This window comes from Chenopodium quinoa, unplaced genomic scaffold (assembly GCF_001683475.1).
Source record: "Chenopodium quinoa cultivar QQ74 unplaced genomic scaffold, ASM168347v1, whole genome shotgun sequence".
Classification (NCBI taxonomy): Eukaryota; Viridiplantae; Streptophyta; class Magnoliopsida; order Caryophyllales; family Amaranthaceae; genus Chenopodium; species Chenopodium quinoa.
The window spans coordinates 165,610-186,329 of NW_018742318.1; the positions used below are offsets into that span (position 1 = coordinate 165,610).

Consider the following 20,720-nt stretch of genomic DNA (forward strand, 5'->3'; position numbering starts at 1 on the left):
CAAGGTTTAGGAGAGGTTCGGTCGAACCCCCTTAAGGTGCGGTCGAACCAGGGTGTGGCCGAACCTGCTCCATTGTTCGGCCGAACGTCGAGGCAGAGTAAAGTTGCATTTTGGTGATTTTGCAGGAGTGGTCAAACCTCAGAAGTTCGACCAGACCAGGATTAGGGGAGTTCGACCGAACCTATCCATGGTTCGGCCGAACCTACCCTGTAGCCCGGTTGAAGATTCCCAGTGTTCGGTCGGACCACTCCCTTACTTCAGCTAGCTGTGTACGGATTATATAAGTCCCATTTGAGAACGTTTTGATGTAATTAGATTAACTTAGTTTTATTTTTTCTGCATTTTTAGCTTAATCTAGAGAGAGAAACACTATTAGTCTTCATTTGGTAGAGAGAGAAAGTGTGGATTTCTTCATTAATGAACTTGGATTTTGAAGAAGAAGCTTGTTTAATCTTTTGTAGATCTTCAACTTCAATTAATGAGCAATCTCTTACTCTTTCTCTTTACCTTTACATTTAATTTTGTTTGTTTACTTTGATTTTCCTTCTTTGCTTATTGATCATGTTGATGCTTATTGATTTGGTGATTGATATTGTTTTCAACATGATGTGTGAGTAGTCACTTAGCCAAGGGTGTGTGATGTGAATTATTGATCCGAAAATCCACAAAACACAAGGGATATGTTAAGTCTAATTCTATACAGGAAATCCACCAAGAATTAAACAAAAACTAAGATTAATCAATTAAGAATCCACCTAATTAATCAATCCAAACGAATGTTTTAACTAAAACAAGCAAAACAACAATTGATCGCAATCAACAAAAACTCAAGTACGCAACTTAAGAAATAAATCTGAATATTAATCTCTCTGTATATTCGTGTGTTTTACAGCCCTATTTATAAGACTTAGTTTACCTAGGAAGATTAGGACAAGTTCCTAATTCAATCCTAATTAAACTAGAATTCTAACTTGCTTGAAGATCAAGCACCTTGGCGCACAAGCATACACCAAACTCCTTGGAGAACAAGCACACGCCTAAATTGATTTATTTTGCTAACTAACTGAATTTTAAAGCAACTAAATAAATAAATAAATAAAAATTAAAGAACTAAATAAAGATTAAAGATCCTAATGCTTGAACCAAGAAAAACCCTTTCAAGGGAAAGGTAAAAACTTGTAAGCAAAATCTAAGTAAAGAAAATTCAAGAAAGTTCAAGAAAGTGAACTAGACTCCAAGAAAAACCACTAAGCAAACCGTGGCTTTGCTTTGATATCCAAGAAAGTGTCCATGCAATGCTTGGCTTGAATCAATGTTTTGGGACAAGCTATCTTGATGCATGATAAGCAAATCTTTGAAGTTCTCCATGCTTAGACTTGCATCATCCTCCTCTTCTTCGAAAGAATTTGTCCTCAAATCTCGAAGTTCTTCATCAGGAATATACTTAGCCAAATTGCCGACATTGAATGTAACACTAACTCCATATTCTCCCGGAAGTTCTAACTTATAAGCATTGTCATTGATCTTCTCAATAATATTGAAAGGACCTTCACTTCTAAGCATCAACTTATTCTTGCGTTTTCCTGGAAATCTTTCCTTTCTCAAATGTAACCATACAATCTCCAACATTGTAACCTTGTTGCTTTATATGCTTGTTTGCTCTAGCTTTGTACATGTCATTTACTTTCTCTATTCTTGTTCGAACTTGAGCATGTAATTTCAGCATACTCTTCAACTTAGACTCGGCATCTTTGTGAATTAACTCACCCTTAGGCAATGGAACAAGATCAATTGGAAGTTTCAGATTGACTCCATAGACTACCTCAAAAGGACTATGTTTGGTAGCATATGTAGGTGATCTATTATAAGCAAACTCCGCATGAGCTAACTTGATGTCCCAATCCTTTTGTGTCTTACTCACTAACCCACGCAAAAGCGCACCAAGAGTACGATTAGTTACCTCGGTTTGTCCATCGGTTTGTGGATGGTAAGATGTACTAAAGAGTAATTTAGTTCCCACAAACTTCCATAAAGACTTCCAAAAAAAACTCATGAACTTTGTATCTCGATCACTCACAATAGTTTTCGGAATTCCATGCAATCTAAATAACTCCTTGAAGTATAATTCCGCCACTTTCATAGCATCATCCACTTTGTGACAAGGAACAAAATGAGCCATCTTAGAGAACCTATCCACAACAACCATAATAGAGTCTTTCCCCCGTTGTGTTCTCGGCAATCCCACAATAAAATCCATAGAAATATCTTCCCAAGGTGAATCTGGAACAGGTAAAGGAGTATACAAGCCTTGATGAAAAGTAGCCTTCGCTTTTTGACAAGTTGCACACCTAGAAATAACTAGTTGCACATCCGTGAGCATCTTAGGCCAATAGAAGTGTTCTTGTAACATACTCAAGGTCTTTGTAATGCCAAAGTGACCAGCAATTCCTCCCCCATGAGCTTCTCTAACAACTAGCTCTCTAATAGAACACTTAGGAAGACAAAGTCGATTTCCTTTGAAAAGAAAACCATCTTGCAGCAAATAAGAACCCACGGCTCCTTTAGAACACTCTTCAATCAATGTAGCAAAATCATCATCACCTTTGTAGTATTATTTGATCAATTCAAAACCAAGTAGCTTGCTATTTAGAATTCCAATCAAAGTGTATCTTCTAGATAATGCATCAGCCACAACATTCGATTTCCCTTCTTTGTACCTTGAAGAAAAATTAAATGATTGTAAAAATTCAATCCACGTAGCATGTCTAGGATTGAGCTTTTGTTGTCCATGTATGAACTTCTATGCTTCATGATCAGAATGCAACACAAAGTGATTAGGTCGGAGATAATGACTCCACTGATCTAAAGCTGTAACAATGGCATAGAACTCTTTATCATAAGTAGAATAGTTCAATCGAGCTCCTCCTAATTTCTCACTGAAATATGCAATAGGCCTCTTCTTTTGGAGTAAAACTGCTCCAATTCCAACTCCACTAGCATCGGTTTCAACTTCAAAAGGACTTGAGAAATCTAGTAACGCAAGTATAGGTGCTTCACATAGCTTCTTTTTAACCAACTCAAACTCACTTTGAGCTTCTTTAGTCCATTCGAATTTACCCTTGTCCTTCTTCAAACATTCGGTCATAGGCGCCACAATACTTGAGAAATTCTTGACAAATCTTCTATAGAACGAAGCTAAACCATGAAAAGACCTTACTTCACTCATATTAGTAGGAATAGGCCAAGTTTTAATAGCCTCTACTTTTGAATGATCAACTGAAACTCCATCTTTTGATATAACATAACCAAGAAAAGTAACACTAGGCACTAAGAAGTAGCATTTTTCAAGCTTAGCATAGAGTTTCTTCTCTCTTAACACTTCAAACACACTTGTTAGATGATTTAGATGATCATGCAAATTTTTAGAGTATATCAAATATCATCTAAATAAACAACAACAAACTTGCCAAGGAAAGGTTTAAGTACCTCATGCATCAACCTCATGAAAGTTCTAGGTGCATTAGTGAGTCCAAACGGTATCACCAACCATTCATACAACCCTAACTTAGTCTTGAATGTTGTCTTCCACTCATCTCCTTCTCTCATTCGAATTTGATGATAACCACTCATAAGATCAATCTTAGAAAATAACTTTGAACCATGTAGTTCATCAAGTAGATCATCTAACCTTGGAATAGGAAATCGGTATTTGATAGTGATGTTATTCACACTCCTACTATCAATACACATGCGCCAACTCCCATCTTTCTTTGGGACAAGTAAAGTAGGCACGACACAAGGGCTCATACTTTCCCTCACATATCCTCTAGCCATAAGCTCTTCAATTTGCCTTTGCATCTCCTTTGTTTCTTCTAGATTACTTCTATAGGCTGCCTTATTACCATGGTGCTCCCGGAATCAAGTCAATTTGATGCTCTATCCCACGAATAGGAGGTAGTCCCGGAGGTAATTCCTTAGGAAAGACATCCTTGAATTCTTCTAAAACAGATTCCAATTCATACGGCCTCTTGCTTGTTTATTTTGATCAATTCGAATCTCATTAGAAACAAGTATATATACCACATTGTTGTTGCAAATCTCTATTTCTAATTCCCTCTCACTAATCAAATAAGAACTCTTCTAATTAGAGGTAACATTAGAAGACTTGTTTCTTATCAAAGGTTTTAAAGCAACCGGTCTCTCTTTTTCTCCTTTTCTCACAACATACACATTAGTCCTTCCATCAAACTTCACAAATCTATCATATTGCCAAGGACGGCCTAATAGTATATGACAAGCATCCATAGGACAAACATCACACAAAACTTTATCATGAAACTTACCAATTGAAAAGGAGATTAAGGCTTGTTTAGTTACCTTAACATCACTCGAATTATTAAGCCAATGAAGCTTATAAGGGCTTGGATGTTCAGTAGTTGGCCACTTCAATTTGTCTACCAAAGTAGTAGATACCACATTAGTGCAACTCCCCGTGTCTATGATTATGTCACACAACCTATCTTCTACCTTGCACCTTGTAAGAAATATTTTCTCCCTTTGATTGTTTTCCATAGGTACGGTTTTAGAGTGTAGTGCCCTTCTTAGAACCAAACTTTGACCATGAGTCTCGGGATCAATTTCGTCAATATGCCTATCTCTTCTAAGATTTTGAGCCTGTTCTAAGGTTAATCCCCTTGGAACCTGTGGAACCTCCTCGTCACTCATGATTCCTACACAAACCAAGTCAGTTCATGCAAAAATCTTGATTAAAAGATCGAATCTTGAAGGAAAACTAGGCAACACAAAAACCGGACTCCCAACCGCAAATCAGTGCACAAACACCACACGTTTGAGGCTGTGTAGAGCGCGTTACTCAACTAAAAATTATGAAATTTTATATGGTGATAGCTGGACGTTTTTAGAGTTCAATGCAAAAAGAATCACGTAAAAATTTCCAGTTAATTGTTCCCAGTTTAATTTTTTCCGAAGTTGCGTAAACCTGCTCTGATACCAAGATGATGTGAATTATTGATCCGAAAATCAACAAAACACAAGGGATATGTTTAAGTCTAATTCTATACAGGAAATCCACCAAGAATTAAACAAAAACTAAGATTAATCAATTAAGAATCCACCTAATTAATCAATCCAAACGAATGTTTTAACTAAAACAAGCAAAACAGCAATTGATCGCAATCAACAAAAACTCAAGTATGCAACTTAAGAAATAAATCTGAATATTAATCTCTCTGTATATTCGTGTGTTTTACAGCCTTATTTATAAGACTTAGTTTACCTAGGAAGATTAGGATAAGTTCCTAATTCAATCCTAATTAAACTAGAATTCTAACTTGCTTGAAGAGCAAGCACCTTGGCGCACAAGCATACAACAAACTCCTTGGAGAACAAGCACACGCCTAAACTGATTTATTTTGCTAACTAACTGAATTTTAAAGCAACTAAATAAATAAATAAAAATTAAAGAACTAAATAAAGATTAAAGATCCTAATGCTTGAACCAAGAAAAACCCTTTCAAGTGAAAGTTAAAACTTGTAAGCAAAATCTAAGTAAAGAAAATTCAAGAAAGTTCAAGAAAGTGAACTAGACTCCAAGAAAAACCACTAAGCAAACCGTGGCTTTGCTTTGATATCCAAGAAATAGTCCATGCAATGCTTGGCTTGAATTAATGTTTAGGGACAAGCTATCTTGATGCATGATAAGCAAATCTTCGAAGTTCTCCATGCTTAGACTTGCATCAGTGTGGGGATGGTGTATTTGCTAATTGTTCATGCTTTTAATATTGGGATTAAGTTAATTGTGATTAAAATCTTTGCATGCTTGATATTCTTTGATCTTCTTGCAAGTGCACATTGTTGGTTGATTAAAGGTGAATCTTTGCTAACAAGGAACGGAAGTTGACTTAGTTAAGATTCATTACTATCAATTGTTCTTTTATTGCACCTCCCAATATATGGTTCTAGTGTGGAAACATAGAGTCTATGTTAGGAGAAACCGATTAACCCCGGAAGGCGGTTAGATTGGACCTTATTTCGATATTCATGCATGTTTAGTTCACTATTGATTTGCTTTTATGTTATTGCATGATCAAGCGGCATCTACATCTACCCATTTTCCTTGGTGTTTAGTTATATTGATTTTAACTCGTTTTACCTTTAGTTTAATCTCTTAGTCATTCATGTTCTTTGTCCCGAGATAGCTTAAAGTCTAGTAATGAATGTGGTGTTTATGTGCTTCTCCCTGTGGTTCAATCCCTCTTCTTGCCATATACTTGTATTAGGATAAGTCGAGTGTTATAAATTGTATTTAATTTAGGTGTAGTCGTCTAATGACGCGATTATTCCTCTATCAGGGAGCTATTAGTTAGTGAGGTGAGGGAGTTGTGGTGTTCACATAATATGCATAATGTGAAAAAAATAGAAGAGTGATTGTTCTTTTGATATTGTGATTGGAAAAAAATGTTGACAATTTATGTTTCAAATTTGAAAAAATTCCAATGTGAGATAAAAAACAAAAAAAAAAAAGAGAAAAAGAAAAAAATTATTTCAATGTTCAAATGTTCTATGTGAAGGTTGCTCAAAAGAGGAAAAAAAAATCAAGAAAGAAAAAAGTTATGTTTGAAAAAAAAAAACGAATGAGTTCAAAGTTTTATTCACTCTAATTCTTTAATATCATATTTTTATGAGTGAATTTGTAAGTGATGGTGATTATGTGAGATAACAATTTGGTTGTTTGGTGAAATTTTGTAGAGTTAAGTTATGATTGGAGATGATTTGGTCATTACTTGTTTTTTACCTTGGGTTTTATTAGGATATGGCTCCCTTAAGAATGGATTTTCTCTTACATTTTCCCAAATATTTCCTACCTTTTATCCTAGCCTTACATTACAAGCTTCAAAGACCTTCCTACCTTTGTGCACAGAATTGTGTAGATGTGAAAGTAGTTGTTTATCAATGCGAAGGATGACTTGATGTATTCCGAATCGACTATCTAGGTTGAGTGATATTCTCTTTAAACACAAGAGTGTTGTGAGTTTGGGAGGGCATTGTTCACAGTAAAGGGGTGTTTGGAGAGAGATCGAGTACATTCTTTACTCGCCACATAAATGAGAGTTGAGTGTGTGAGCACTAGTCTTGAATTCTATATGCTTTTGTGGTATGCTCTACTTGACAATTGTTAGGGAAGATAGGAAGTCAGATGGATATGAGTGATTGATTTTGATGCATATTTGTTGGATTGGCCTTGAGTTGTGTTGTGGATTTTTGATTTGATTTGGGTGAATTTATGGTTTGTTTTGATTCATTGCTTTGCTTAGGAACAAGCAAGAGTTTGGGTTGGGGGAGTTTGATGTGTCTATTTTATATAGTATTTTACCCCTGTCCCTTGGTCATAATTGATAGTGTTTTTGGCTCTTTAGAGCCACTTGTATTACTAATTGGTGTTTTCTAGTGTTTTCGTAGTTTTGGTTGAGTTTTGTAGGGAATTGCACTTTTAGAGCATTTTCCCGGGATTTTATGGAACGACTACGAGCATTGGAGGAGAACGACCACTTTTCATAGCCCTGGGCCGGTTAGATTCATCGAGCCAGTGATTAAGGGCTCGACATATGAAATACTGAGCATTAGACACCGAGTATTCAAGCCATAAAGTGGAAATTTGGAATGGGCTAAGAAGTGAAGCCCGATTCAAGTCCAAGTAAAGCCGGGCCCGATCGGGCAACCTTTGTCTCGATTTGGCGACAACCTAGAATCAGAAAACGGAGAAAAAGGCGGGCCTGATCGGGCGCGTGTTTCTGATATGGTGTTTTCGGCGATTTACTTAATTCTTATTAGGATTTGTTAGGAGTTTTTGCACAAGTACGATTTAGTGTTTTTGGTACTAGTTACCTCTTCTCTTAGACTTTCTCTCTCTACTTAGTTTTATTTTCTCTCTTATTTTCCCTTTATACAACTTTACACTTTTTCTTGATTCAACTTATTATTTCCGTTAACTTTGGTAACAATTTCTTCTCGATTAATATTAGTAATTCTATTTCTCTATTCCATCATGTTTTGTTTAATTGCTTTGATTAGTTTAGATTTAATTATGCGTAAGTAGTTTTCTTTTTAGGGTTTATGGGGATCCATAAATAATATGAAGGGATAATTTATTGTTGTTGATTTCCAATACTTGATTAATTTCCTATTGATTGATTTAATATCTATTCAACTTGATTTGCACAGATATTTTACATATGATTTTAGCGATATTGATTCGAGATTCGAGAGATGAGAATTGATATTTAGGCTTAGTTTCTATAGGCGGACTGATTTATAAATGGTTAAGTCGAGATTCGAGAGATGAGATTTAATACTAGTAAATTAGTTCTGTTATTATAATACGTAGCGAAAGCCCTTTATGATCTGATTAATCGATGCATTGATGATTCATTGTTATGTTTTACCCTGGAATATTATTTATTGGTGAACCTATGCCCTAGGTCTTTTATTCATTAATTTCCCCCTACTTTTATTTCTCCCTACTTTTATTCTTCGTAGTATAGTTCTTTTATTTAACAACAACTTGGTTACTTAATAATTTAGATTACTCTTAATTAATTAGGAATAGAAAGACCAGTTTTCTGTGGATTCGACCCTACTTCTGATGTGGATCAAGAGGGAAATTCTTTTGAAGAGCCAATCATATTGGTTTTAAGGCCAATAGGGTTTGAGCTTGGAGTAAAGAATCAAGAATGGTTAACATGCGCAGCCATTGAAGAAGAAGTCAAGGTCCAGTTGGGTTCCGACGACGGCAGCGGCGGCGACGCGCCGATCTGGGTGCCACGCGCCGGCTCCCTAGCTCCGGCCTGAGTCCAGCTACACGTTGGTGGGGCGCGTGTCGATGATGGCAGCGCGTGAGGTGGTGGTTCGGCGGCAGTACGAAAAGAAAGATTTTCCATACTTAGTTTTTTCTAGAGTTTTTGCTTGCAAGTTTTTACCTTTCACTTGAAAGGGTTTTTCTTGGTTTAAGCAATTAGGAATCTTCTTAATTTCTGTTATTTTAGTTTAAAATAATTTCTAAGTCAATTAGGAATTGTTTTAAGAAGTTTTAGTTTAATTAGAACTAGTCTTATTACTAGTTTCCTAGTTCCATTAGAATTGGTTTTCCTATTCTATCTAGGATACTTGGGGATCAAGGCTAGGGTTTTTTTCCTAGTTCGAATAGACTTAGGAATAGTTAGTTTAGTCTATAAATAAGGGATTTTTCGTGGCTTTGTATACACAACCAAAAACCAGAAAATTCAATACAAGTTTATTGTTTGTTTTGCTTAATTGCTTACAAATTCTTTTGCTAGTTTTCAATTCAAGGAGTTGTTTTGATAATTAGAACGTTCAATTCTTAGTTCTAGGAGTAGTCTAAGTTTTGTTCATCAAAGTACTTAGTTCCAGGAGTGGTCTAGGTAATTTGAGAGGCGTTGAATTCGTTCCAGGAGTGGTCGTTTTCAAAGTCATATCCGGTTCGTTATTCTTAAGTTGTTCGATTTTCTTAGGAAATTCGAAGGGCTTGTGTTACTTGTGTGATTTTAGATTCTTTATTAAGTTAAGGGGTTTAAAATCCACATCAAATTGGTATCAGAGCTTGTGTGATACCACATCAAACTGGTATCAGATTTCAGGGGTTTTGATCGTTCAACAATTCGTTCATCAAATCGCACTTGTTCTCGGATAACCAGTTTTTCTGTCAACTTCAGAAGGCTCGTTATCCTTCGTTACAAGGTCTTTTCAGGTGATTCTTTTTTTGATTTTGGGTGAAATTTTGTCTACTTTCTGCCTGTGAAATTTCGGAATTTTTCGAGTTCGTGTGCTATTAAACTGGACTGTTTTCCGCAACTGTGTCAGTTTTGGTCCGATTTAATACTTACTGCTCTTTGTGTGCGATTTTCTTCCAAGTTGTGTTGCGATTTTTGAGGGTTATTCCTGTGTGTTTTGGGGTCTTTTAAGTCTGTTTTTGTCTTATAATTATGGAGGAAGCTTTGAGCAAATCTATGGATGAATTTGCAAAGTTACTTCAAGATCATAAAAAGAAGAAAAAACATGAAGATGATAACGTAGATTTTGGCTTTGGTAACAAACATATGCTTATGGAGCGACTGAATTTACATGAAGAAATTATTTTTCAAGGTCAACAAGATAGTTTGTTTCATACTCGATGCAAAGTTGTTGATAGAACTTGTAGGGTGATCATTGATAGTGGTTCGTGTACCAATGTAGCGTCTACAGAGATGGTTACTAAACTCCAACTTCCTACAAGAGATCATGAAAAACCATATAAGTTGGGTTGGCTAGATAATTCTATGGGTTTTCATGTAGAACAACAAGCTTTGGTGAATTTCTCCATTGGCAATTACAAGGAAGAATTATGGTGCGATGTGATTCCTATGAGTGCTTGTCACGTTCTTTTAGGAAGACCATGGCAATTTGATCGACATGTTAAACATGATGGTGTGGCCAACACATATTCGGTCAAGGTGGGAAACAAGAGGTTCAAACTTATTCCTTTAACTATTATTCCATGCCGCGTTAAAGTTAAAGAGATGGAGGAAGATTGTCAAAAGGATAAGGAAGAGGAACATGTAGGTGCTAAAGAGCTCGAAGAAAAGGTGAGTGAAACAATTGATGTTCCAATTGTGTGTGACGTTGTTCAAGATCAGATTATTCATAATGATCTAACAATGGTGGTGTCGGAAAAGGTTTTTGATACTATTGAGGAGCCATTCGTGAATCAAGATAATAATTTAATGGTTTCTTTAGAAGTGGTGGATTCATTAGGCATGCATAAAGAGAAGAAATTGTTAGTCATACATGAGAAAAATATCATGAAGCCTAAAGTGTTCTTATGGTCAACTTCGAAGACCAAGGACCAAATTGAGAATTGGTTGTTTCTAAAATATTGCCTTGCTCGTGGTGATGTTGTTACATTGCTTAAAATTGCTAGCGTTGAGGTAATAGTTCTTTTGGCTTGTATTCGTCGAATTTGGATGGTTTCATGGAATTGTTCTCCTTACATGGATGATGCGAATTTGAGGACAAATTCTTTTGAAGAGGGGGAGAATGATGTGGATCAAGAGGGAAATTCTTTTGAATAGCCAATCATATTGGTTTTAAGGCCAATAGGGTTTGAGCTTGGAGTAAAGAATCAAGAATGGTTAACATGCGCAGCCATTGAAGAAGAAGTCAAGGTCCAGTTGGGTTCCGACGACGGCAGCGGCGGCGACGCGCCGATCTGGGTGCCACGCGCCGGCTCCCTAGCTCCGGCCTGAGTCCAGCTACACGTTGGTGGGGCGCGTGTCGATGATGGCAGCGCGTGAGGTGGTGGTTCGGCGGCAGTACGAAAAGAAAGATTTTCCATACTTAGTTTTTTCTAGAGTTTTTGCTTGCAAGTTTTTACCTTTCACTTGAAAGGGTTTTTCTTGGTTTAAGCAATTAGGAATCTTCTTAATTTCTGTTATTTTAGTTTAAAATAATTTCTAAGTCAATTAGGAATTGTTTTAAGAAGTTTTAGTTTAATTAGAACTAGTCTTATTACTAGTTTCCTAGTTCCATTAGAATTGGTTTTCCTATTCTATCTAGGATACTTGGGGATCAAGGCTAGGGTTTTTTTCCTAGTTCGAATAGACTTAGGAATAGTTAGTTTAGTCTATAAATAAGGGATTTTTCGTGGCTTTGTATACACAACCAAAAACCAGAAAATTCAATACAAGTTTATTGTTTGTTTTGCTTAATTGCTTACAAATTCTTTTGCTAGTTTTCAATTCAAGGAGTTGTTTTGATAATTAGAACGTTCAATTCTTAGTTCTAGGAGTAGTCTAAGTTTTGTTCATCAAAGTACTTAGTTCCAGGAGTGGTCTAGGTAATTTGAGAGGCGTTGAATTCGTTCCAGGAGTGGTCGTTTTCAAAGTCATATCCGGTTCGTTATTCTTAAGTTGTTCGATTTTCTTAGGAAATTCGAAGGGCTTGTGTTACTTGTGTGATTTTAGATTCTTTATTAAGTTAAGGGGTTTAAATCCACATCAACTTCCCTATCAGCATTAGTTAGAGAATTTAGGAATTACTTTTGATTAGGTGATACAACTTTAGCCTGTCACCACCTCGCACTAAATAGTGATCAAACTGATTCACATCAGCCATATAAAAAAGCCAGTAAAAATTATTTAAATTTTGAACATGGGGAATGGGGCTAACAAGAGACACATTAGGAGGATTAGCCTTGACTTAGTCAACTAATTATTTATGGCGCATTGCGAGCATTCTGAAACGGATAAGATGAGGCATGGGAACCCCAACATGGGTAAGTACCTATTCACAATAAGGATCAAAGAAATCAGGATGAAGCTTAAGTCGAAAACGGCTAAAAGCTCTGCCGTCAGCAGGACGACTACTACTTCCTGATCTAGATGCACCGAGTGGAGTCGCAGCAGTACTCGCCCTGCTATCAGCAAGAGCGTGATTGCCTAGCATAACTACTTGCAAAGGAATAGGGGGAGAAGTAGGGGAAGTAAAGGAAGTGTGCGCAGAGCATTCACTTGAGTGAGATGATTCAGGAGAAGAATCTGACTCGGTACCCACAAGAGGGTCATTCACATTTGGCATTCAGTAGCATCAGACATCCTAAGATCTACAAAGAAAAAAAAAAAATCCCCTCAAAGAAAACGAAGAAAATTGGGTGCTAAAAAATCAAAAATTAGTTAAACCCCAACAAAAAGGGAAAAAGAATTGTGAGTATGGATACAACAACAAAAAGGGAAGAACTGGAAAGAAATAGTCAAATTTGATTAAAAGACGCCATTTTATGAACAAAAAGCTCAAAAAGAAAAGAAATTGGGCACATAAGTACAAGAAAAGGTACAAAGAAAGTACCTTTGTGACAAAAGCAGCAGAACTAAAAAGGCAAGAAAACAATGGCGACACCAGGAAGCCAATCAGAAGACAGTGTTACGAAATACAACCAAAAAAGCAAAAAAAAAAATGTAATGTAGAACAAAGAATGGTAGAAAATAAGTACACAAAGCACAAAAACAGAGAAAAAAGGAATAAAGAAGATAAAAAAAACTTACAACAAAATGGAGGAGCGACGATCTTCAACAAAGAAATGGCGAAAACAAAAAGTTAAAAAAACAAGGGAGGAAGGTGAAAAGTGAGAAATGAAAAATAAGGAAGTAAAAAAGGGGGACAGTGAAATAAATGAAAGAGTTAATGAGCGGTTCAACCAAACAATAAGGCCAAACCGTCATGTCACTTCAGTAAATACAAATTGACCCTCAAATGGCTGACACGCGTCCTACTCATGCAAAAAACTATTTCTGCCCAAAAAAAACTTGTCATTTCTCAAACTTTAGTGGGAGTGATCAAAATTCCTCCCTACAAGCTCACCATTTCTCACACTTCAGCGAGAGTGATCAAAATTCCTCCTTATAAGCTCGTCATTTCTAAAACTTCTATGGGATTGATCAAAATTCCTCCCTATAAACTCACCGTTTTTAAAACTTCAGCGAGAGTGATTAAAATTCCTTCCTGTAAGCTCGTCATTTCTGAGACTTCAGTGAGAGTGATCGAAATTCCTCCCTATAAGCTCGTTATTTCTCAAACTTCAGCAGGAGTAATCAAAATTCCTCCCTAAAAGCTCGTCATTTCTTAGACTTCAGCAAGAGTAATCGAAATTCCTCCCTGTAAGCTTGTCACTTCTTAGACTTCAACGAGAGTAATGGACACTCCCACAAGCAAAGTCAAGCATCGTCATCACACAGAAGCACACTCCTACTCAGCACTTTCAACATCACCTTAAGCCTCAAATTTGTGTGATCATTCCTGATAATTGAGCGGCTAGAGGTATGTAAAAGGACTCAGTCATACGACCTATTAAGCAGCACTGACAGAAACGTATGTTTAAAACTGCTGGTTATATTCAATAGCTCCTGTTGATCTATTCCTTCTCAGTTGAACCCATTTGGAGAGGACATCAACATCCAAACAAGAGATGGCATGAGTAACCTCATACCACCTCTTGAGGGGCTAATTGTACGGGATAACTCCTGCTAAGCTATCACCAAGATCTTAGCTTTACTCTCGAGGTGCGTAGTCACCGCTGGAGGAGCACCCAAAGAGGCTCACCAACCTGACAATAATCAGCTCGCATGCTGACCTAGTGGGACTCCACGTAAAGGAGACCACACGCCTATAAATATGGGATAAAGTACAACTGAAAAGAGGTTAGACATTAATTTTATTACATCATCTATCTCTCTAAGTACACTTTCTCTCTCTAAACACATTCTAACTTAGGCAGCTTACGTGTGTCGACTTACGCAGGTAATTAACTAGACTCAGCCCGTGCCAGTCAAAACCCTTGGATATGTACCCGGAACACTAGGCATTGAACTCATTTGAGGCCGAGTCAAATTCACTGTTCCAGTGATTGTAGTTGGTATCGGGGCAGAGGGATTGTGGACCACATGATGGAATCATAGTCCTCGACCATCTGCTTGACCAAGGCTTCCTTCTCTTCCTCGTCCTAGGACTTATACTTCTTTCTGAGTTGGGTCTCCTGGTTTTCCAGCCGCCTCTTCAGCTTGCGGTACCTAATCTTGAGCCCATCTGTCGTCTTGTTAGCCTTCTAAAGGGGCTCAAGCTTGGCCTTGAGATCCTTAGCCTCATTCTGAAGCTCGGTTATCCGCCTCTTCACTGCATCCAGCAGATCAGACTTGACCTATAGGTTGGCCAAAGTCAGGGAATACATCATATCCAGTGTTAGAAGTTCGTTTTGGGCAGTCTAACAATTGGTCATACCTAGAGAAGAGGCGACCCGAGCTTTCGCAGCCTTTACCTCTTTGACTTCTTAGTATTCGGCTCCTTTAGGTTATTTACTCACATCATAGCATGCATTCGGCAAAAAAGTGGAAATCGTGAACTAAACGATCACATAACTTGCATAAGGTAAAAAATTAAAATTACAAGTGTTGTATCTCAGCAGGAAGTTCCAAGATGGCATCTAGGTTGAGGGATCCAACTCCTCTGATGGATCCCTTTTCCTTAGGGGCAATCGCCCTCAGCATCATCTTTGCAAGCTGCTAGATGTCCAGCCTTTGGGGACATCTTCCCATTCTACACTTTGTATATAGATGTTGTAAATCCGGATAAATGATAGAGTATCTTCTAAGGTACTGGACCACTGCTGATTGAACTTTACCCTACAAGGATAGGGGAAAGGGTTAAAAGAAGTTATACCTTGAACGTCTGCCTCCTCTCCAGGAGGTATGCTCCTACCTATTGTTAAGTCGCCATCAGCATAGAGTGGCTTGCCACTCTTCGATACCCCATGGACTCCAGATTCTAGAAGGCTTCGAAACCTGAAGGTGATTTTCTAGAAGGAGGGTGGGAGTCGTCCCCAGCCTTAGTCCGGCCAGACTTGTAAGCAATATGTTTTCTAACCATCCTAGAAATTCCTACATCACTACCCGACTTCTTCTGAAGCTTCGAGTCTAGCTGAGAAGAGGGAGATGGTTTAGATGAGCCGCCCTGCACAAAATAAATGAATCGGAAAGCCGGCGGAAATGAGAAAATCTCCATTCACTTACCTTTGGAGTTCTGCTTGACTCAGAATCTTCATTCTTCTGTTTTCCAAGAGACAAATGGTAATATGTGGTTAAGTGGGTCGTCGGCTTCTAAATTTCGAAAGATTCTCCATTGCTTTGTCTGCACAAAAGAAAACAAGTTATTAGAAATGAATAAATGATGTTTATTTTAGCAAACTATTAAAGAACATTCGGCTAGTTACCTCTCGACCTCTCAATATTGAGGCCGCAAGTGGCCAAGTAATTCTCATCTGAAAGTCTTTCATGGCGGGGAATGTAACTTTGGGGGGTCACCTCTGTTTTGGGTGTTTTTGTCCCTCAGGAGAGTTACATCAAGAAGTCTGATCCGGCTGAGTTGTACCTGTAAAATAACGGAGACTCTGGGTGGTTGGAGCTCCGCCTCCGACGATCAAGTTAGTAACTTGAAAGGGAATAAAGAGTACGGAAATTTAGGTGGGGATCTGCCTGGATTCCAACCTTAGGTATTTCTCTAATGTTAGAGAATGCAGGTGTAATAAATGATTGAATGTGTCCCCAAAGTGGGGAAATATCTCTCTATTTATAGGGTCCTTGGAGAACGTGCCCCTATCTAGGTAACTTGACCTAAATTTCAGTGGGATGCGCCGTAAAACGGCGCTTCTAGGGATTTGGGCCCTTGAAGGCCGCCATTTCAAAGAAGTTTCTGAGGGTGCCAAGTGTCAAGAGTATGTTAAGCCACATGGGCCATCCTGAGCTCGACACGTGGCCTCCTCTCATTGGTCCACGTGTCTAGGATATTTTTGCCTTAAACATTTTCCCCTTATAGGTCGCACGTGCATAACACGTGGGGCCTTTGACACGTGTCCACCTCTCAAAGGTGAACAGTAACGGGTAAAAATTTGAATTTCAAATCAAAGATTTCCCCCGTTTTCACCTTCTATAAATAGAAGTTTACCCCCCCCCCCCCCCTTTCTTCACCTTATTCACATTTGACTTTTTAGAGAGAGAAAAAGAGAGCTTCTAGAGAGAGATTCTCTGCTTCCGTCTGCATCAAAACAAGTTTCAAGCTTCCGTGTGCTAGCAGTTCAACACCCGGTTTACCGGCTGTAGAGGTTTTCAGATTTTTCAGAGTAAAAGCGAGGTAATCGCCTGTACCATTTTAGCTTTCCTTCCTTTCAATTTGTATACCATTTTTTCTCCGCCTATATACCTAGTTTTTTAGAGAATATAAATGAGTTCTCAATCCACTCACTCGGCACTGCCTAGGACACTCAGCCGATCCCCCGGAACGGCTGAGTCTAGAACAGGGGGTGCCTTTGCTGGACTGTCGGAACCGATATGCTCATATCCGAATTCCTCTCTCTCTGTGTCTGTGCAAGACACTATGGCCCGAACGAAACAAACGGCCAGACGATCTAGGAGCCGGCGCACTATGAAAGTGCCAGCCGATGAGGTTTTCCTAGACGGGGAAAAGAGGGATTTGGAGGAGAGCAGGTCTGACGAAGAGGCTCCTTCTACTTCCGGGAGCTCCGAGGTATGAGAGGTAGGCGGCGAGGGAATCGCCTCCTCTAATGAAGCCGGCAACGCTGAGGTCGGCGAAGGGTCAAGGGCCGAATCTTCCGGCTCTGACCAAGACAATTTTGCGGCTGACTATCAGCAGCCACCTAAGGTCGCTGACAACCCCAACCCTAAAAGGACCTGGATGCTGCCGGGTAACATCGCCCTCCTCAAGAGCGGATTTAGGGCCTTCAAGGAAAAGCACCCCTTTGGAAGGGGCTGGGACATCATCCTTCCTCCGGCTGACGCTGTAATGGCCTGGGGCGATGATATTGACAATGCAGACATCTACTTCGTCTGCTACGAGGCGGTTATCGAAGCCGGTCTCCGGTTCCCCCTACACCCCGGGATTAAGAAAATCCTTAAGGGGTACGATGTAGGGGTTTGGCAGCTCACCCCCAATTCTAAGGTGAACATTCTTAGTTACATCGCCGCCTGCGAGTTTCAAAATATAAACCCCAGCTTTTCCGCCTTCGCTCATATGCATTACTTGAGCAAGGCTCCAAGCGGCCATGGGGCATGGTATACTCTGACTACCTTGCCCCAATACTTGACGACTTTGGACAAAGTGTCCAAATGGTCCGGGTGGAAGGACAAGTTTTACTTGATTTCTTCCCCCACCTTAAGACACAACCGGACACTACGCCAGTACAATACAGAGCCGGCTCTTCTAGGCAAGAAATGCCCTCTCTCGGTGCTATCCACTAAGGCCCGGGAGCAAATAATAGAGCCAGGATTTTTTGAAACAACAACTGAGCCCATGGGGGATGGGACTCACATCATAGTTCACAAGATATGGATTCCCTATCCGGACTTCTTCAAGGACGAGCGCTTCTTGTCTGCCTGCGGGCTGAGTACAATGTTTCCCAGGGGTAGAATACTTCTCATCTAGAATGATTGTTATTTCATTTTTATTGCAAACTTGCCATAATTTCTTCTAACCACAAATTCGGTTTCTTGTAGACGACGCCTTAAGAATGGTCGACCCGGCGAAGACTCTGGCCAAGTCTGCGGCGCTGCTGCGCAAAGAGGTTGCGCTTGCCAAGAAGGCAGCCGTTGAAGCCAAAGACTCCAAAAAAGGCGGGGTAAGACCGCCTGACTTGATGTGTTTGCATTTTTTTTCACGGTTGGGTATACTTACCCTTTGCTTATTTCTCAGGATTCCGTCAAGAAAATTCCACGATCTTTCTCCAAGCTGCACAAAAGGCAAGGGGACGATCTGGAGAAAACTCCGGCTGCGAAAGCCGCCAGGAAAGACCCTCCTCCCCCAAAAACAATCTTTTGCCCAATCCGGTTGTTTAGGGGTAAAATACCCCCTATATGTGGACCAATGCCACCGCGACACCTGTCCGCAAGCTTAGCGCTCAATGAGCCAATTAGAGCATGACACGTGTCACTCAATGATAGAAGGGTGAAAATGGGCTCTAAGCCCACAACCCTAAAAACCGTAAAACGGTGGGAAGTCAATCTACCTAGGTTAAATAACCTAATAGGCACATATCCCAATGCTCTATAAATACTGATCTTTACATCAGTTTTAAGGGATCGAATTCTCTCTCCAAGGGGCAATGCCCCCCCACATTGACTCTCCCTTCTCTCTACTTTCTCTCTCTAAAATACATTATTCCGGTCACTGACTTGATCGTTGGAGGCGGACCTCTGGCCCCCCCGGGGTCTGTTGTTTTGCAGGTGATCAGGCCGTTCGAGTGTTGCATTGCAGATCTGTCTCCTGAGGGACGTACACACCCTCCATTTGGGTACGTACAAAAAACCCCAAAACATTTGGCGTCGTCTGTGGGGAGACACATCTGTAATGGCACAACGGTAGTGGATCACCATCTCAAGAGGGGAGCCTCCTTTGGGGGGCAACAGGCGTCATGAGGTCGGATGTCAAGTACTGCAGGCGTCATGAGGCTGAATGTCTTGAGTCAGGCGGCCAAAAAGGCCTGTCAGACTAAGTCATGCAAATTTGAAGTTTAAAGGGCAATGCCGTTTAATCTAAATTTTATTAGGGGAGAGACGGCTAAATTGGCCAAGTTCAATATTTTAATCCGACTTATTTAATGAGTCGGCCGCATGCTCAGGCCACCCAACCGGCCTTCATGCTATCTTTGATTGATAGTTTGATACTATCAACATCACACCAATTGTAATATTATTTTTATAATATTATACAATTGCTTTTCAAGAGAAACTCTTGTAATTAGTGGGCTACATGCGGCATTTACGTGCGGCAAGTAAAGTTCATTTCCAGACTCAAAAGCTTTTGATAGCTAGCAAGTTTGATTTATTAAACTCCATATTCCACTCTTGCATTGAATCAAGAGAATAGCATAGGCGGCAAAGTTATGATACATATTTTCATGAGAGCTTGTATATTCACCATGTGTAGAAAGTAAGCTCCCCGGTCGTGTATCATTCAAAGCTGCCTATGAGTGTCATGCGGCATATTCATTCAACATTTCTCAGTGCACCCAATGCTACATGCTATTGATACATATGGCAAGCCGGCAACCAGGTTGAGCTTCAAAATATCAAGTGTATGGATGACATATAGCTTCTAGGATCAGCCGTTGAGCTACCTAGGCGGCCAAGCTATTTTCTTGTGTTAACATACACAAGCGGCCAAGTCTTTTTCTTGCGTTAGCATACACAAACGGGGAGTATGCCAACTCTTATTATAGCAGCCGGTCAGAGCTAGCAACGGTGGCAGCCAGTCAGATCAGAGCTATGAATGGTGCCTCAATTAAGCGGCTGCCATGGTTCAACTTCTCATCAATTTATCCCGGCTGTATGGGTAGTTTTTCTCGTCAGTTAGGCCGGCTGCAAGGGCAGCTTTGCTCACCAATTAAGTCCGCCTGTAGGGCTTCCTTGTGCATTAATTGTACCCGGCTGTCTGATGCTTTGTTACTTCTCAAAGACCAGCCGTATGGGTGCTTTGTTCTTCGTTAAGTCCGGATGCGTGGCGGTTGTAACATTGGATTGTAACCAATCTATTCCGGCTGCAGCATTGGCTCTTTGAGCTCGCACTTCTCCAAGCCGTCTGGGTCGTAATCAATCCATTTGTAAATTTTGCACTCCATACCGCCTGGGTAGTACTCAATTAAACCCGGCTGTGATGGTTGCTCTGTTCTTTAATCAAAAGTCGGCTGCCGGAGTTGCTTTGTTCAACCTCAAAACCAGTTGCGGCTATATTATATTATGATATAGCTGCTCCATTTCTTCTTCTTGCCTTAACAAGTCGGACTCAGATGGAGCCGGTCAGTGCTATTAAAAATGTCAGCCCGCCTGGGTTTAATTTAAATCTTGTACAAGTGGCAGGAAGCATTTGGTGTTTGCTTGGCCTCAAACGGCTTAACGGCTGTCATGTAAGCTTGCAATGGTAGATAAATTGCAGATCATTATTATGATTTCAAAAAAAAAATAAAAAAAAATAATACCAAGCAACTTACATAGCAGCCGTATGTACTCCACTATTATTATAGTGAGTTTGTCCTTTGTTACTCATAAGTGACACTGATATACATTCGGCAAAAAGCTTGCGAGAATTCTTAAACA

At 39.5% G+C, this 20,720-nt stretch overlaps 1 pseudogene; it reads right to left on the minus strand.

The window, feature by feature from the left end:
* Nucleotides 1-1,227: 1,227 nt before the first annotated feature.
* Nucleotides 1,228-20,720, minus strand: part of LOC110688908 — a 62,087-nt pseudogene continuing 42,594 nt past the window's right edge.